General features: G+C 46.1%; 1 long non-coding RNA gene across 1 annotated transcript; it reads left to right on the top strand.

The window, feature by feature from the left end:
- The first annotated feature begins 4165 nt into the window (after window positions 1–4165).
- Window positions 4166–15229, top strand: LOC147976688 (uncharacterized). Its single transcript, XR_015602168.1, has 3 exons — window positions 4166–4453; window positions 5686–5754; window positions 14893–15229. It is a non-coding gene; the product is annotated as an uncharacterized LOC147976688 (long non-coding RNA).
- Window positions 15230–18804: the final 3575 nt, after the last annotated feature.

The raw sequence follows: 18804 nt of genomic DNA, 5'->3' as shown, positions 1-18804 counted from the left end.
ACTTTGCTTTCTCAAGGAATGCATTAAAATTCAACGGAACAAAAGCACGGGCCATCTATCTACAATCAAACATAGACAAGCAAGATACTATCAGGTACTAAGTTCATGATAAATTTAAGTTCAATTAATCATATTACTTAAGAACTCCCACTTAGAAAGACATCACTCTAATCTTCTAAGTGATCACGTGATCCAAATCAACTAAACCATAACCGATCATCACGTGAAATGGAGTAGCTTTCAATGGTGAACATCAATATGTTGATCATATCTACTATATGATTCACGCTCGACCTTTCGGTCTCAGTGTTCCGAGGCCATATCTGCATATGCTAGGCTCGTCAAGTTTAACCTGAGTATTCTGCGTGTGCAAAAACTGGCTTGCACCCGTTGTAGATGGACGTAGATCTTATCACACCCGATCATCACGTGGTGTCTAGGCACGACGAACTTTGGCAATGGTGCATACTCAGGGAGAACACTTGTATCTTGAAATTTAGTGAGAGATCATCTTATAATGCTACCATCAATCAAAGCAAGATAAGATGCATAAAAGATAACATCACATGCAATTAATATAAGTGATTTGATATGGCCATCATCATCTTGTACTTGTGATCTCCATCTCCGAAGTACCGTCATGATCACCATCGTCACCGGCGCGATACCTTGATCTCCATCGTAGCATCGTTGTCATCTCGCCAATCTTATGCTTCCACGACTATCGCTACCGCTTAGTGATAAAGTAAAGCATTACATCGCGATTGCATTGCATACAATAAAGCGACAACCATATGGCTCCTGCCATTTGCCGATAACTCGGTTACAAAACATGATCATCTCATACAATAAAATTTAGCATCATGTCTTGACCATATCACATCACAACATGCCCTGCAAAAACAAGTTAGACGTCCTCTACTTTGTTGTTGCAAGTTTTACGTGGCTGCTACAGGCTTAGCAAGAACCGTTCTTACCTACGCATCAAAACCACAACGATAGTTTGTCAAGTTGGTGTTGTTTTAACCTTCGCAAGGACCGGGCGTAGCCACACTCGGTTCAACTAAAGTTGGAGAAACTGACACCCGCCAGCCACCTGTGTGCAAAGCACGTCGGTAGAACCAGTCTTGCGTAAGCATACGCGTAATGTCGGTCCGGGCCGCTTCGTCCAACAATACCGCCGAACCAAAGTATGACATGCTGGTAAGCAGTATGACTTATATCGCCCACAACTCACTTGTGTTCTACTCATGCATAACATCAACGCATAAAACCTGGCTCGGATGCCACTGTTGGGGAACGTAGTAATTTCAAAAAAAATTCCTACGCACATGCAAGATCATGGTGATGCATAGCAACGAGAGGGGAGAGTGTTGTCTACGTACCCTCGTAGACCGGCAACGGAAGCGTTGACACAACGTACAGGAAGTAGTTGTACGTCTTCCTGATCCGACCGATCCAAGTATCGAACGTACGGCACCTCCGAGTTCTGCACACGTTCAACTCGGTGACGTCCCTCGACCTCTGATCCAGCCGAGTGTTGAGGGAGAGTTTTGTCAGCACGACGGCGTGATGACGGTGATGATGTTCTACCGATGCAGGGCTTCGCCTAAGCACTGCTACGATATGACCGAGGTGGAATATGGTGGAAGGGGGCACCGCACACGGCTAAGGAACGATCATGAAGATCAACTTGTGTGTCATGGGGTGCCCCCTTGCCTCCGTATATAAAGGAGGGGGGAGGTGCGGCCCGCCCTAGGGGTGCGCCTGGAGGAGTCCTACTCCGACCGGGAGTAGGACTCCCCCCTCTTGCCTTGTTGGAGAAGGAAAGGGGAAGGGGGGAAGAGGAAAGGGGGGCGCCGCCCCCCCTGGCCGGCCCTCCTCTTCTCCCTTAGGGCCCATGTAGGCCCATTAACCCCTGGGGGGGGGGGGTTCCGCTAACCCGCGGTACTCCGGTAAAATCCCGATTTCACCCGGAACATTTCCGATATCCAAATATAGGCTTCCAATATATCAATCTTTATGTCTCGACCATTTAGAGACTCCTCGTCATGTCCGTGATCACATCCGGGACTCCGAACAACCTTCGGTACATCAAAACACAAAAACCCTAATTACGATCGTCACCGAACTTTAAGCGTGCGGACCCTACGGGTTCGAGAACTATGTAGACATGACCGAGACACGTCTCCGGTCAATAACCAATAGCGGAACCTGGATGCTCATATTGGATCCTACATATTCTACGAAGATCTTTATCGGTCAGACCGCATAACAACATATGTTGTTCCCTTTGTCATCGGTATGTGACTTGCCCGAGATTCGATCGTCGGTATTCCAATACCTAGTTCAATCTCGTTACCGGCAAGTCTCTTTACTCGTTCCGTAGTACATCATCCTGCAACTAACTTATTAGTTGCAATGCTTGAGTGATGTGCATTATCGAGAGGGCCCAGAGGTACCTCTCCGACAATCGGTGTGACAAATCCTAATCTCGAAATACGCCAACCCAACAAGTACCTTCGGAGACACCTGCAAAGCACCTTTATAATCACCCAGTTACGTTGTGACGTTTGGTAGCACATAAAGTGTTCCTCCAGTAAACGGGAGTTGCATAATCTCATAGTCATAGGAACATGTATAAGTTATGAAGAAAGCAATAGCAACAAACTAAACGATCAAGTGCTAAGCTAACGGAATGGGTCAAGTCAATCACATCATTCTCCTAATGATGTGATCCCATTAATCAAATGACAACTGATGTCTATGGCTAGGAAACATAATCATCTTTGATCAACGAGCTAGTCAAGTAGCGGCATACTAGTGACACTCTGTTTGTCTATGTATTCACACATGTATTATGTTTTCGGTTAATACAATTCTAGCATGAATAATAAACATTTATCATGATATAAGGAAATAAATAATAACTTTATTATTGCCTCCAGGGCATATTTCCTTCACAATCCCATATGCATCAATTTCTATGCTAGGTTGAAGCTTCTGTCAATCTTGCCCTCCAATACATAGTCCTATCAACATACAACTAACCCTAGGGTGTGATCCACGCGCCCAATCATATGATGCGCACCAAAGGTCAACAACATAACCACAAGCAAATTAAATCAATCATAGAAATTCATCAACCACCGATAGGACAACGAAAATCTACTCAGACATCATAGGATGGCAACACATCATTGGATAATAATATGAAGCATAAAGCACCAAGTTCAAGTAGAGGGTACAGCGGATTGCGGGAGAGTGGACCGCTATAGATAGAGGGGGGAAGGTGATGGACATGTTGGTGAAGACGGCGGAGGTGTTGATGTAGATCGCGGTGATGATGATGATGGCCACGGCAGCGTTCCGGCGCCACCGGAAGAGAAGGGGAGAGGGGGGCCCTTCTTCTTCTTCTTCCTTGACCTCCTCCCTAGATGGGAGAAGGGTTTCCCCTCTGGTCCTTGGCCTCCATGGCATGGGAGGGTGTAACACCCCCGATGTCATGCTACAGTTACCTCACACTAATGGTACCATGTCATCATGTTTGACCAAGTCAATTTTCCCTTGATAAAGATCCAAGTCAAATCCAAAATTCAAATTTAAAGTGAAAATTAAAGTTTCACCAACATGTGTGAAAAATAGTTCATGGTTTAGTAAAAAGTCCATAACAAATTATTGTGAAAGAAAACGACCACACTTGTTTACTCATTTGGGAGCTATCATCCAAGACAGTACCACTTTCAGCCTCCTTTATTACTTTTTCAATTAAATAAAAATCAAATGAATTCCTTTAACTCTCAAACTTGTTGTGGCAGTGCCAAATACTGTAGAGAATTTAAGTGTCCTAGTCTCACTTTTGTTCAAAGTCCTTTGGTAGCCCAAAATTCTCCCTACTTGTCTCTGTTTTAAATAAAATGGGAAAACAGAAAAAGGCAGAAAGAGAAAGGACCTACCTGGCCTCTGTCTAAGGCCCATCGCGGCCCAGTCCAACCTCACCTCGCTCCCTTCCTACTACTCATCCTAGCGTGTTGGCCGCACGCCCGCCGGCCGTGGTCGCGATGGCCACGTGCCGGCCATCCGGCGACTCCCCGACGACTTCAAGACGCCGGCGACGCCCTCTTGCGAACCCTAACCCCCCCCCCCCCCCCCCCCCCCCCACTTGTCCCCCTCTCCTCTCCCTCTTGCCCATCGTCCCTCAGATCTGCCGCAGCCGACGCGCCATTGCCATGGCCACCGTCGCCCTCACGCTCCCCGTCGCCCCCGAGTCCCGCTAGCGCCCAGGTCCTCCGCCGCGTTCCGCTGCGTCGTCTGTGACAAAGAAAATGAGCCAGGAACCCGCCTTCTTTGCCGGATCCGCGCCACCTTCGTCCGCCTCGGTCGCCGCCGACCACCATCACCTCGGCCACGCTGCTGCTACTAAGCTCTCGCAGGGCCTCCTTGAGCCTCCCCGGTGAGCTCCGCCTCCTCTCCCCTCTTCCTTCTCGACTTGCCGCGCCCGTAGCCATCATGCTCGTCGGGACCGAACTCGTCGCTGTAGACGTGCTTGTCGCCATCGATGTCGTCGCCATCAAGTTCGATTGAGCTCGTAGGCATGCTCAGCGCAACCGTAGGACCCCAATGCGCTAGCCCATGCGCCTCGCCGTTCCCGCAAACGCCGGATCCGTCGAGCTCCCGTACGGGTGGCCGTTCGCGCTCTGGCCGCCCCTGGCCACGACCGGCCCTTTACCTCGTGCGCGCCGCCCGTGACCCTGTCTTGCCCCTGGCCGCGCCCACCAGCACCCTGCCTCGCACGGCGTTCTCTGATCGTGCCCAGATGCGCCCCTGCGGCCGGGCTCCCCTACTCTTCTCGCCGTTGCTCTGTCTGTACTACGTGCTACAGTAAACTGATGGTTACTGTAGCGCTTGTTAGCTTCTGCCACTTCAACCTGACTAGCCCACTGGACAGCCCCTGAACAGCCACTAAACGGAAGTTAATATGAGTAAAAATTATATGGACAGACAGTACACTTGACAAACTCCATTTTATTCCATTGGAACAAATCCATTTGAGGCACGGATTAAATCCCATGAAAATAACAAAAGTCTATGTTCTGTTAACAGAAAAGGCTGAAAATAGAATTATTATGGTAGCTACTTTAGAGCAGAAAATAAACAGGTTACAGGGATCTAATAGAGATGCAGTTTTTACCATCTTGTAGAGCATAGGAAAGTGATCAATATTGATATAAGACACTAATCCGTAGGATGAACAGAATAATAGTTATAGCCTTTGGAAAACAGCTAGCTAACTGATGTTTAAAACTAAGCAATTCTCAGACTTAGTCCATTTTTAGGATTTCCAAATAACTGTTTAAATCTTTGGAAATTCGTAGAAATTAAACCGTAGCTCAGATGAAAATGTTTTCTACATAAAAGTTGATCAGAACGACGAGAAGAATCTGAATACGCGATCCGTTTACCTGTCACATGCCCCGAGCATGCTGAACTTGGAACTTTCCCCCTCTTTTCCTTTGTCCGGAATCCACCTAACGTCGGGAATTCATCCTTGGATGTTTATCCCCTCCGTCTACAACGTGTAGTACTACGTTAGGTCGACCCTAGTTCTGCTTATCGTCATGTCATGATTAGTGTTGCATTTGTGTGCTTATATTTACTGTTTCTTCCCCCTCTTCTCTCCGATAGACCCCGAGACCGATGCCGCCCCTGTGATCGACTACATCGATGACGACCCCTCCTTGCCAGAGCAACCAGGCAAGCCCCCCCTTTGATCATCCCGATATCGCCCATTCCATTCTCTCATGCTTGCATTAGATTTTGCTATTGTTATTGTTTGCTCCTATTCTGATGCATAGCCTGCTTTTGTATCTGCTGTTGTACCTTACCTGCTTATCCTAAACTGCTTAGTATAGGTTGGTTAGTGATCCATCAGTGACCCCACCTTGTCCTTGTTGTCCCTGCTTCATCATTGAAGACCCGATCAACGGGAACGAAGACCAGGCCCTAACACCGCACATCACTTTCCCCTTAGTTGCTCGACGCTACTGGGTTACTATCGAGTGCCGAGGGTGAGACCTCTACAGCACTTCTGATGTTAACTCTGTAGTGTAGCTATTTGGTCGTGGTTATCGAGGGTGATTCCGCCTTAACCACTTCTGATACGACTCTGTCGTGCAACCCCTCAAGTGTGAACCTCAGGGTGGTTCCTCTTACGTTCACCTTGATGATTACATCGAGTGGAATTCACCGGGGGTGATTCCTCGGGTTTTCCCCTTGATGTTTGGACACACGGTTACTATGGTTACTATGACTTTACACTGAACCATGTTACTAAAGACGGGTCGGCCCTGAGGGGTACCTGCGCGAGCTTAATTGCGAGTGATGTGGAGACGGGTTGACCTGGAGGGTGCCCGCGAGATAATTACAAGGCGTGGCCGGCATTCCTAGCCCTTGCCGCAAGTCCTCGAGATGGGGCAACAGGGTCACATCTTTCGTGAGTCTCTACTTGTTACCGCGCGTTCCTAATCCACTACGATTTGGATATTTGATCTGAGGGGCCTCTGGCCTGATAGCACTAACCATCACGTGGGCATAGTATGGGCGTTCTGCGTCGTATGCATCAGCCGAAGCTTAATAGACGTCAGCGACTGAGCGGCGCGCGCCGGGTTGGACTGCGTAAGCACCTGCCTTGTTGAAGGAGGTAGCTAGGTCTGCTCACTGGCCGCGTACGCAACATGCAGGAGTTCCCAGGGAGATGGCCCATGACCCCTGGGGGCATAGGTTTAGTCCGGCATGCTGGCCTCTCTATTAAGCCTAGGTCGGGTTGCGGTGTATTGTTTGGCCGAGGCCGGGCATGACCCAGGAAAGTGTGTCCGGCCGGAGTTAATCGAGCGTGGTGGGTAAGTTGGTGCACCCCTGCAGGGAAGAAAACATCTATCGATAGCCTGTCCTACAGTAACGAACACTTGGAGTTGTATCCCGATCGATACAACTAGAACTGGATACTTGTGATGAGAACTCGATGGTGATGAGAATTGGATTGTGATGATAACTGGATAGTATGGCTCTAGGATTACTTTCTCGCAGGGAGTCGAGAAAGGATCTCTGGCCGAGGTTGATAACACTACTACTACTTTACCTTATGCTACTCTACTCCCTCCTGTTGCTGCAAGATGATGGTTTCCAGAAGATGCTAGTCTTCGATTGGCTAGGCTTTCCCCTTCTCTTCTGGCATTCTGCAGTTCATTCCACATATACAACCCATTTCATTGATACTGATGCATATGTAGTGTAGTTCCTTGCTTGCGAGTACATTGGATGAGTACTTATGGTTGCTTTGCTCCCCCTTTTCCCCCTTTCTTCTTCTTTCCGGTTGATGCAACCAGATATCGGAGCCCAGGAGCCAGATGCCACCGCCGATGCTTACTACTACGTGGAGGCCGCCGACGACCAGGAGTAGTTAGGAGGCTCCCAGGCAGGAGGCCTTGTGTTTTCGATCGATGTTGCTTTTGTGCTAGCCTTCTTAAGGCAAACTTGTTTAAGTCATGTTTGTACTCAGATATTGTTGCTTCCGCTGACTCTTGTGTTTTTGAGCTTATGTATTCGAGCCCTCGAGGCCCCTGGCTTGTAATATAAAGCTTATATTTTTTTTATTTGTGTCTAGAGTTGTGTTGTGATATCTTCCCGTGAGTCCTTGATCTTGATCGTACATATTTGCGTGTATGATTAGTGTACGATTGAATCGAGGGCGTCACAAGTTGGTATCAGAGCCGACTGCCTGTAGGTAGCCCCCTTTCCAACTCCTTGGCCGAAGTTGAGTCTAGTCATTGAATAACTTTTACTAACATGGTTGTGTGGCTTGCGGGCCCATGTCGCCATTGGGTGGTATTAGTATCTTTTATTCCTCGTCTATACTCTGGGACTCTGATCTCTCTTCCATTCGGGTTAAATAATTTTGCTAACTCTAACACTAGGTTCTCGTAACCGCTTCCTCCCGGAGAGCTCCTTCAACACAGATGATCGTCTGCTACATCAGAAGACTCCGAAGATACCTTTCGATGTTTTCCCAAGACCCTTGTGCCCATCGCTTTTGCAATTCCCTTCCATTGATAAACCCCTATGGATAACTATATACACTTATCGTTCATACAATCATTCCCAGTTGCTCTTGTTATTACAAGATACATCGAATTATTGTCTAACTTTTTAAGAATCCTTTGAGCTATTGCCTTGCTGCTCTTTTCCACACGAATACACCTACGGGTAATTCCTCACACTTATCGAGGATTGAATCATCCCTAGTTCTTGTGTTTCACAAAATTCTTCAAAATACTATTCAATCTCCCAAAATCCTCAGTAGCTTATTGCTCTTGTTCTTCACTACCTGCTTGCATTATGGTAAATTCCATATGTCTAGCAATATCCATTGAAATCCGTTGTGGTTGACTTTTTGACCCTATTGATTCAACATGTGTGTGAATGCACACAATCATCAGTTGTTCCCTGGAAATTGATCTGCCAGCTCAGACGTCATTCCGGACATGAGCTTGTCCTTGTCAAATCAAACCTTGATTGATTGTCAATCTGTATCGATTCAACTCAATTATCTTTTGATCAGAGCCTCTGCTTCAGATCTTCTGATTTGAAAATCGTAATTACTTTGTATTCAAGCTTTGAAGTTATCCAGTCATATCTATAACCCGATGCCTTTGCATTCTTTCTTCTTCTGGGTGAGTATCGATACTCACATCAGATCTTTTATGGACCGCCATATCCTTGGTTGGATTATTATCCGACAATGTCCTTCATATTCATTAAACTTGTGAGTTTTTCGCTGACACATAATGCCTTTGGTAAGTTCTATCATCTGCTTTTGTCAACCATGCTCTGCTTTCGAGCTGGTATATTTTAATCCTGAAGTTAGTGGTATATGTTCCTAAGATACCCCTACGGGTTGAACCTATGCCTTCCCTAATACGTGTGAACTCGAAAGAGATGTGAGTCATACTCTTCTGGTGCTTCACCAGATAAATCTTTCACGCTACAAATTCTTCAAAAACGAGGAATGAATGAAAGGTTATGCATTGAAGAAGTGGGAGTCGACCTTGAACCTTTGTGTTCATGCCCATGGACCCGATGTAGAACTTATCATGGAAGTTGCTCGTAAAAATATTAACCCCTTGTTATAAGTTCATCTTATATCGATGGTTTGATCATTCATAATCATGGTTCCGACCATAGTTTCTCCTTAATTCCATTTCCCGGACAAGCTAAAATACTTGTCTCCTGCAAGTCATTTCACATGTCCACCTCCAATTTGATCTACCTTCAAGTATTGCCTCATGTTATCTCAAGGATATTGTGTCATTGCACTACCTCTTGTAAATTCTTAATTGGAGTGATACTCCATCACATCATTCCTAGCCTGATCAGATATATCATTATCGTGCTAATTTTAACTGTGCTACCTGGTCCTTATTCTTGGAGCACAACTTTTCGACGATGAGCGAAGCTTACATCGATCTTCCTCATCTTATCATTCCACCTTGAACAACAAGCTTGAATCCGAGCTTGTGTCATATACGTGGTTTCAATAGCCTTTGCTTCATCATTCCTTTTGCTTGATGTCATTGCTGCTTGATGGCACCTTCATATAGCCTCTCGATAAAAATTGGTCGTGATCACCATCAATATACTGCCTTGTTCTAAGATATCAATCAAATTCTTGAGGAGAAATACCATCCTTGCCCGTCGACATTCGTGATTGTCATCGACACCATCCTTGACTTCCTGCCAATACAGACTTGGTCATGTTTTGATTATATCTTACGTTCCTTGACATTCTTGGAATTGTTCCTTTGTACTTCTTGTGACCTGCAGATTCAATCTTGCTTGAAACACCATGTTAATGTTACCTCGAAGCATTACTGTAGTACGCCGAACAACAACAAGAACATTGGAAGTGCATTGCCAAATGTTTCTTGCTCTATTATCCAAACACCGTTGTATGTATAACATCATGAATTCCCTTGCCCCTTTATCCAAATGGTGATGTACTTGTTGATCTAACATCTATATTACTTTTCCTTGGGAAAAGTTACACTCCTAAATCTTGTGTATAAACACTTTTTCCTTTCCATTGGTTACCTTAACCTTTCTTGTGATCTATATATGTTATAAGCAGAAAGAATTCCCTGCTTATGGAAACACCTCGGTTTACAACTCTGTCAGTACGACCGTGTTACTAATGTTGATGACATTCCGGTAACCACCGATGGACAAGAACTTTGCCTACTGGTCCTCCTCGTTTCAACGAGCAGGAAAATAGTTCTCTTCGTCCCTCGCCCTTGGTACCGAAGTTGTCGTCGACATAATTGACCGGCTATCCTCTGACCTGCCTTGCCATCATGACCGTGCAAAATGTTAGCGCCTTCCTGCTTTTACCCCACATGGTGGGCCCATAACCCATAGTTCCACAGGATCGAAACCGGACTCGCATGTACAAACTTGATTCCAAAATATTCTTTTCACTTCACTTTGTAAGTAATTCACGAGCTAACTTCCTCACCCTATTTCATTCCGGTATCAGAGGCAACATTGTTCTTCATTGCTCTAAACCCCTTCATCACCTATTTTAGGCATCAACTATATGCCTACCTGGTTGAAACTTGTTGAACCTCCTTATAGCACTCTCGATATATTTCCTGGTGCTTCTAAAATCTCCTTCCTTGAGATAACTACCGGATGCCGATCCTTTCAGACATTTGTCCCTATAGCTTTCCCCCTTATACCAAATCGTAAGTACGATGGAGATACCGAAGAAAGGATGACGACTTCTTCATGATGATTGAAAGCAGAGAGATGAAGACATCAACGTAATGGACCAACCTCGTCAAGAAGAGCAACGAAGACCAAGAACACTCACTAGAATTTCGTAACCGATTCTTTCCCCTTAACTTCAACTCTAAAATCTCGGGACGAGATTTCTTGTAGTGGAGGAGATTTGTAACACCCCCGATGTCATGCTACAGTAACCTCATACTAATGGTGCCATGTCATCATGTTTGACCAAGTCAATTTTCCCTTGATAAAGATCCAAGTCAAATCCAAAATTCAAATTTAAAGTGAAAATTAAAGTTTCACCAACATGTGTGAAAAATAGATCATGTTTTAGTAAAAAGTCCATAACAAATTATTGTGAAAGAAAACGACCAAACTTGTTTACTCATTTGGGAGCTATCATCCAAAACAGTACCACTTTCAGCCTCCTTTATTACTTTTTCAATTAAACAAAAATCAAATGAATTCCTTTAACTCTGAAACTTGCTGTGGCAGTGCCAAATACTGTAGAGAATTTAAGTGTCCTAGTCTCACTTTTGTTCAAAGTCCTTTGGTAGCCCAAAATTCTCCCTAGTTGTCTCTGTTTTAAATAAAATGGGAAAACAGAAAAAGGCAGAAAGAGAAAGGACCTACCTGGCCTCTGCCTAAGGCCCATCGCGGCCCAGTCCAACCTCACCTCGCTCCATTCCTACTGCTCATCCTAGCGCGTTGGCCGCACGCCGGCCGGCCGTGGTCGCGATGGCCACGTGTCGGCCATCCGGCGACTCCCCAGCGACTTCAAGACGCCGGCGACGCCCTGTTGCGAACCCTCAACCCCCCCACTTGTCCCCCTCTCCTCTCCCTCTTGCCCATCGTCCCTCAGATCTGCCGCAGCCGACGCGCCATTGCCATGGCCACCGTCGCCCTCACGCTCCCCGTCGCCCCCGAGTCCAGCTAGCGCCCAGGTCCTCCGCTGCGTTCCACTGCGTCGTCTGTGACAAAGAAAACGAGCCAGGAACCCGCCTTCTTTGCCGGATCCGCGCCACCTTCGTCCACCTCGGTCGCCGCCGACCACCATCGCCTCGGCCACGCTGCTGCTACTAAGCTCTCGCAGGGCCTCCTTGAGCCTCCCCGGTGAGCTCCGCCTCCTCTCCCCTCTTCCTTCTCGACTTGCCGCGCCCGTAGCCATCATGCTCGTCGGGACCGAACTCGTCGTTGTAGACGTGCTCGTCGCCGTCGATGTCGTCACCATCAAGTTCGATTGAGCTCGTAAGCATGCTCAGCGCAACCGTAGGACCCCAATGCGCTAGCCCATGCGCCTCGCCGTGCCCACAAACGCCGGATCCGTCGAGCTCCTGTACGGATGGCCGTTCGCGCTCTGGCCGCCCCTGGCCACGACCGGCCCTTTACCTCGTGCGCGCCGCCCGTGACCCTGTCTCGCCCCTGGCCGCGGCCTAGCCGCGCCCACCAGCACCCTGCCACACACGGCGTTCTCTGATCGTGCCCAGGTGCGCCCCTGAGGCCGGGCTCCCCTAGTCTTCTTGCCGTTGCTCTGTATGCACTACGTGCTACAGTAAACGGATGGTTACTGTAGCGCTTGCTAGCTTCTGCCACTTCAACCTGACTAGCCCACTGGACAGCCCCTGAATAGCCACTAAACAGAAGTTAATATGAGTAAAAATTATATGGACAGACAGTACACTTGAAAACTCCATTTTATTCCATTGGAACAAATCCATTTGAGGCACGGATTAAATACCATGAAAATAACAAAAGTCTATGTTCTGTTAACAGAAAAGACTGAAAATAGAATTATTATGGTAGCTACTTTAGAGCAGAAAATAAACAGGTTACACGGATCTAACAGAGATGCAATTGTTACCGTCTTGTAGAGCATAGGAAAGTGATCAATATTGATATAAGACACTAATCCGTAGGATGAACAGAATAATAGTTATAGCCTTTGGAAAACAGCTAACTGATGTTTAAAACTAAGCAATTCTCAGACTTAGTCACTTTTCAGGGTTTCCAAATAACTGTTTAAATCTTTGGAAATTCATAGAAATTAAACCGTAGCTCAGATGAAAATGTTTTCTACATGAAAGTTGCTCAGAACGACGAGAAGAATCTGAATACGCGATCCGTTTACCTGTCACATGCCCCTAGCATGCTGAACTTGGAACTTTCCCCCTCTTTTCCTTTGTTCGCAATCCACCTAACGTCGGGTATTCATCCTTGGATGTTTATCCCCTCCGTCTGCAACGTGTAGTACTACGTTAGGTCGACCCTAGTTCTGCTTATCGTCATGTCATGATTAGTGTTGCATTTGTGTGCTTATATTTACTGTTTCTTCCCCCTCTTCTCTCCGATAGACCCTGAGACCGATGATGCCCCTGTGATCGACTACGTCGACGACAACCCCTCCTTGCCAGAGCAACCAGGTAAGCCCCTCGTTGATCATCCCGATATCGCCCATTCCATTCTCCCATGCTTGCATTATATTTTGCTATTGTTATTGTTTGCTCCTATTCTGATGCATAGCCTGCTTTTGTATCTGTTGTTGTACCTTACCTGCTTATCCTAAACTGCTTAGTATAGGTTGGTTAGTGATCCATCAGTGACCCCCACCTTGTCCTTGTTGTCCCTGCTTCATCATTGAAGACCCGATCAATGGGATCGAAGACTAGGCCCCGACACCGCACATCACTTTCCCCTTAGTTGCTCGACACTACTGGGTTACTATCGAGTGCTGAGGGTGAGACCTCTACAGCACTTCTGATGTTAACCCTGTAGTGTAGCTATTCGGTCGTAGTCATCGAGGGTGATTCCGCCTTAACCACTTTCGATACGACTCTGTCGTGCAACCCCTCAAGTGTGAACCTCAGGGGTGGTTCCTCTTACGTTCACCTTGATGATTACATCGAGTGGAATTCACTGGGGGTGATTCCTTGGGTTTTCCCCTTGATGTTTGGACACACAGTTACTATGGTTACTATGACTTTACACTGAACCATGATACTAAAGACGGGTCGGCCCTAAGGGGTACCCACGCGAGCTTAATTGCGAGTGATGTGGAGACGGGTTGACCTGGAGGGTGCCCGCGAGATAATTACGAGGCGTGGCCGGGCATTCCTAGCCCTTGTCGCAAGTCCTCAAGACGGGGCAACGAGGTCACATCTTTCGTGAGTCTCTGCTTGTTACCGCGTGTTCCTAATACACTACGATTTGGATATTTGATCTGAGGGGCCTCTGGCCTGATAGCACTAACCATCACGTGGGCATAGTATGGGCGTTCTGTGTCGTATGCATCAGCCGAAGCTTAATAGACGTCAGCGACTGAGCGGCGTGCGCCGGGTTTGACTACGTAAGCACCTGCCTTGTTGAAGGAGGTAGCTAGGTCTGCTCACCGGCCGCGTACGCAACATGCAGGAGTTCCCGGGGAGACGGCCCATGACCCATGGGGGCATAGGTTTAGTCCGGCGTGCTGGCCTCTCTATTAAGCCTAGGTCGGGTTGCGGCGTATTGTTAGGCCGAGGCCAGGCATGACCCAGGAAAGTGTGTCCGGCCGGAGTTAATCGAGCATGGTGGGTAAGTTGGTGCACCCCTGCAGGGAAGATAACATCTATCGATAGCCTGTCCTACGGTAACAGACACTTGGAGTTGTATCCCGATCGATACAACTAGAACTGGATACTTGTGATGAGAACTGGTTGGTGATGAGAATTGGATTGTGATGATAACTGGATAGTATGGCTCTAGGATTGCTTTCTCGCAGGGAGTCGAGAAAGGATCTCTGGTCGAGGTTGATAACACTACTACTACTTTACCTTATGCTACTCTACTCCCTCCTGTTGCTGCAAGATGATGGTTTCCAGAAGATGCTAGTCTTCGATGGGCTAGGCTTTCCCCTTCTCTTCTGGCATTCTGCAGTTCATTCCACATATACAACCCATTTCATTGATACCGATGCATATGTAGTGTAGTTCCTTGCTTGCGAGTACATTGGATGAGTACTCATGGTTGCTTTGCTCCCCCTTTCCCCCCTTTCTTGTTCTTTCCGGTTGATGCAACCAGATGTCGGAGCCCAGGAGCCAGATGCCACCGCCGATGCTTACTACTACGTGGAGGCCGCCGCCGACTAGGAGTAGTTAGGAGGCTCCCAGGCAGGAGGCCTTGCCTTTTCGATCGATGTTGCTTTTGTGCTAGCCTTCTTAAGGCAAACTTGTTTAACTCATGTCTGTACTCAGATATTGTTGTTTCCGCTGACTCTTGTGTTTTCGAGCTTATGTATTTGAGCCCTCGAGGCCCCTGGCTTGTTATATAAAGCTTGTATTTTTTTTAATTTGTGTCTAGAGTTGTGTTGTGATATCTTCTCGTGAGTCCTTGATCTTGATTGTACATATTTGCGTGTATTATTAGTGTACGATTGAATCGAGGGCGTCACAGAGGGGCGAGAGCCCCTCTGAGATTGGATCTGTCTCTCTGTCTCTCTCTGTTTCTGCGTTCCCAGATTCTTCCCTTTCACCGTTTCTTATATTCCCGGAGATCCATAACTCCGATTGGGCTGAAATTTTAACACTATCTCTATCCGGATATTAGGTTTCTTGCGGCAAAAGAAGGGCATCAACCGCCTTACGGGTGGCCCACGAGGGCCAGGGGCGCGCCCAAGGGGGCAGGCGTGCCCCCCTGCCTCGTGGCCACCTCGGGCACCGTCTCGCATGGATTTTTATTCCCAATAATCATATATATTCCAAAAAAATCTCCGTCAATTTTTATCCCGTTTGGACTCCGTTTGATATGATATTCTGCGAAACAAAAAACATGCAACAAACAGGAACTGGCACTGGGCACTGGATCAATATGTTAGTCCCAAAAATAGTATAAAAAGTTGCCAAAAGTATATGAAAGTTGTAGAATATTGGCATGGAACAGTCAAAAATTATAGATACGACGGAGACGTATCAGCATCCCCAAGCTTAATTCGTGCTCGTCCTCGAGTAGGTAAATGATAAAAAAGATAATTTTTGATGTGGAATGCTACCTAGCATAATCTTGATCACATATCTAATCATGGCATGAATATTAAGGTACAAGTGATTCAAAGCAATAGTCTATCATTTGACATAAAAACAACAGGGCCGGCCCTGTGTTTCGGGAGGCCCTAGGCGTACTCGATGACATGGGCCCCTATGTCCTAAGTCCTAAAACAATATATATGTACGCAAATGTTATATATATAACTTATTAAAAGTAACTTTCAATCACACATCTTTAGTTTAAAATATGAACTACTGAGATAGTGAGATTGTCAAATTCAGGTTTGGGGATGGACAGGAAACATGGATGCGTACTTGTTGACCAGGCCTGTTGTTGACTTCCAGTCGGATGCGTACTCGTATAGGACTATAGATATTGCCGTATTGCCGCGGTGCCAGATGCCGGATGGCCGGGCTGCCGCCTGCCTGCCGGACTGCTGTGTGGCGGCGACGGCGAGGCGACGGCGACGCGGCAAGGGCCAAGGGGCAAGGCACCGAGCGATGAGCGAGAAGGCCGACGGGCGTGCGAGGGCGACGAGGAAACATAGAAACGAGCGTGAGTCACGGCGCCGCTTGGCCTTCGCGTATCCATCAGCGATCGCTAGCTAGCTAGCTATATCTGGGCCTCCTAGCCCACCCTATTTCTTTTCTTTAATTCTTTTTTTTGCGTTTTGCTGGGCTATAGTATATGTATATACTCAATCATGGCCCCCCCTCGTCAGGGCCCTGGGCCGTCGCCCCGTCGCCCATGCCCCAGGGCCGGCCCTGAAAAACAATAATACTTCAAGCCCACTAATAAAGCAATCATGTATTTTCAAAATAACAAGGCGAAAGAAAGTTATCCCTACAAAATCATATAGTCTGGCTATGCTCCATCTTCACCACACAAAATACTCACATCATGCACAACCCCGATGACAAGCCGAGCAATTGGTTCATACTTTTTAACGCGCTTCAGCATTTTCAACCCTCACGCAATACATGAGCGTGAGCCATGGATATAGCACTATAGGTGGAATAGAATGGTGGTTGTGGAGAAGACAAAAAGGAGAAGATAGTCTCACATCAACTAGGCGTATCAACGGGCTATGGAGATGCCCATCAATAGATATCAATGTGAGTGAGTAGGGATTGCCATGCAACAGATGCACTAGAGCTATAAGTATATGAAAGCTCAAATTGAAACTAAGTGGGTGTGCATCCAACTTGCTTGCTCATGAAGACCTAGGGCATTTGAGGAAGCCCATCGTTGGAATATACAAGCCAAGTTCTATAATGAAAATTCCCACTAGTATATGAAAGTGATAACTCAAGAGACTCTCTATATGAAGAACATGGTGCCACTTTGAAGCACAAGTGTAGAAAAAGGATAGTAACATTGCCCCTTCTCTCTTTTTCTCTCATTTTTTTGTTTTTTTTTATTATTTTGGTGGGCTTCTTTGGCCTCTTTTTTATTTAGGCTTCTTTGGCCTCTTTTATTTATTTTTGAAGTCGGAGTCTCATCTCGACTTGTGGGGGAATCATAGTCTCCATCATCCTTTCCTCACTAGGGCAATGCTCTAATAATGATCATCATCACACTTTTATTTACTTACAACTCAATATTACAACTCTATACTAGAACATAGATATGACTCTATATGAATGCCTCCGGCGGTGTACCGGGATGTGCAATGATCTAGCGTAGCAATGACATCAAAAAACGAACAAGCCATGAAAACATCATGCTACCTATCTTACGATCATGCAAAGCAATATGACAATGAATGCTCAAGTCATGTATATGATGATGATGGAAGTTGCATGGCAATATATCTCAGAATGGCTATGGAAATGCCATGATAGGTAGGTATGGTGGCTGTTTCGAGGAAGGTATATGGTGGGTTTATGGTACCAGCGAAAGTTGCGCGATACTAGAGATGCTAGCAATGATGGAAGGGTGAGAGTGTGTATAATCCATGGACTCAACATTAGTCATAAAGAACTCACATACATATTGCAAAAGTTTATTAGCCCTCGAAGAAAAGTACTACTACGCATGCCCCTAGGGGGATAGATTGGTAGGAAAAGACCATCGCTCGTCCCTGACCGCCACTCATAAGGAAGACAATCAATAAATACCTCATGCTCCGACTTTGTTACATAACGGTTCACCATACGTGCATGCTACGGGAATCACAAACCTCAAAACAAGTATTTCTACTAATCCACAACTACCCACTAGCATGACTCTAATATCACCATCTTTATATCGCAAAACTATTGCACGGAATCAAACATATCATATTCAGTGATCTACAAGTTTTATGTAGGATTTTATGACTAACCATGTGAATGACCAATTTCTGTCATCTCTCTAAATAGATATAAGTGAAGCAAGAGAGTTTAATTCTTTCTACAAAAGATATGCCCACACTCTAACAGATATAAGTGAAGCAAAAGAGCATTCTACAAAACTATTGCACGGAATCAAACATATCATATTCAGTGATCTACAAGTTTTATGTAGGATTTTATGACTAACCATGTGAATGACCAATTTCTGTCATCTATCTAAATAGATATAAGTGAAGCAAGAGAGTTTAATTCTTTCTACAAAAGATATGCGCACACTGTAACAAATATAAGTGAAGCAAAAGAGCATTCTACAAATGGCGGTTGTCTATGTAAAGAGAAACAGGCAATCCAAACTTCAAATGATATAAGTGAAGCACATGAAGCATTCTATAAAGCCATACTCAAAAGATATAAGTGAAGTGCAAAGAGCATTCTATAAATAAACCAAGGACTATCTCATACCAGCATGGTGCATAAAAGAAAAATGAAAACTAAATGCAAAAGACGCTCCAAGATTGCACATATCGCATGAACGAAACGAATCCGAAAACATACCGATACTTGTTGAAGAAAGAGGGGATGCCTTCCGGGGCATCCCCAAGCTTAGACGCTT

Source organism: Triticum urartu, chromosome 4A, assembly GCF_056163025.1.
Source record: "Triticum urartu cultivar PI428250 chromosome 4A, HENAU_Tu73, whole genome shotgun sequence".
NCBI classification, from domain to species: Eukaryota; Viridiplantae; Streptophyta; class Magnoliopsida; order Poales; family Poaceae; genus Triticum; species Triticum urartu.
The sequence above is the reverse complement of the archived record's forward strand: the minus strand, read 5'-3'. Positions and strand labels throughout refer to the sequence as shown.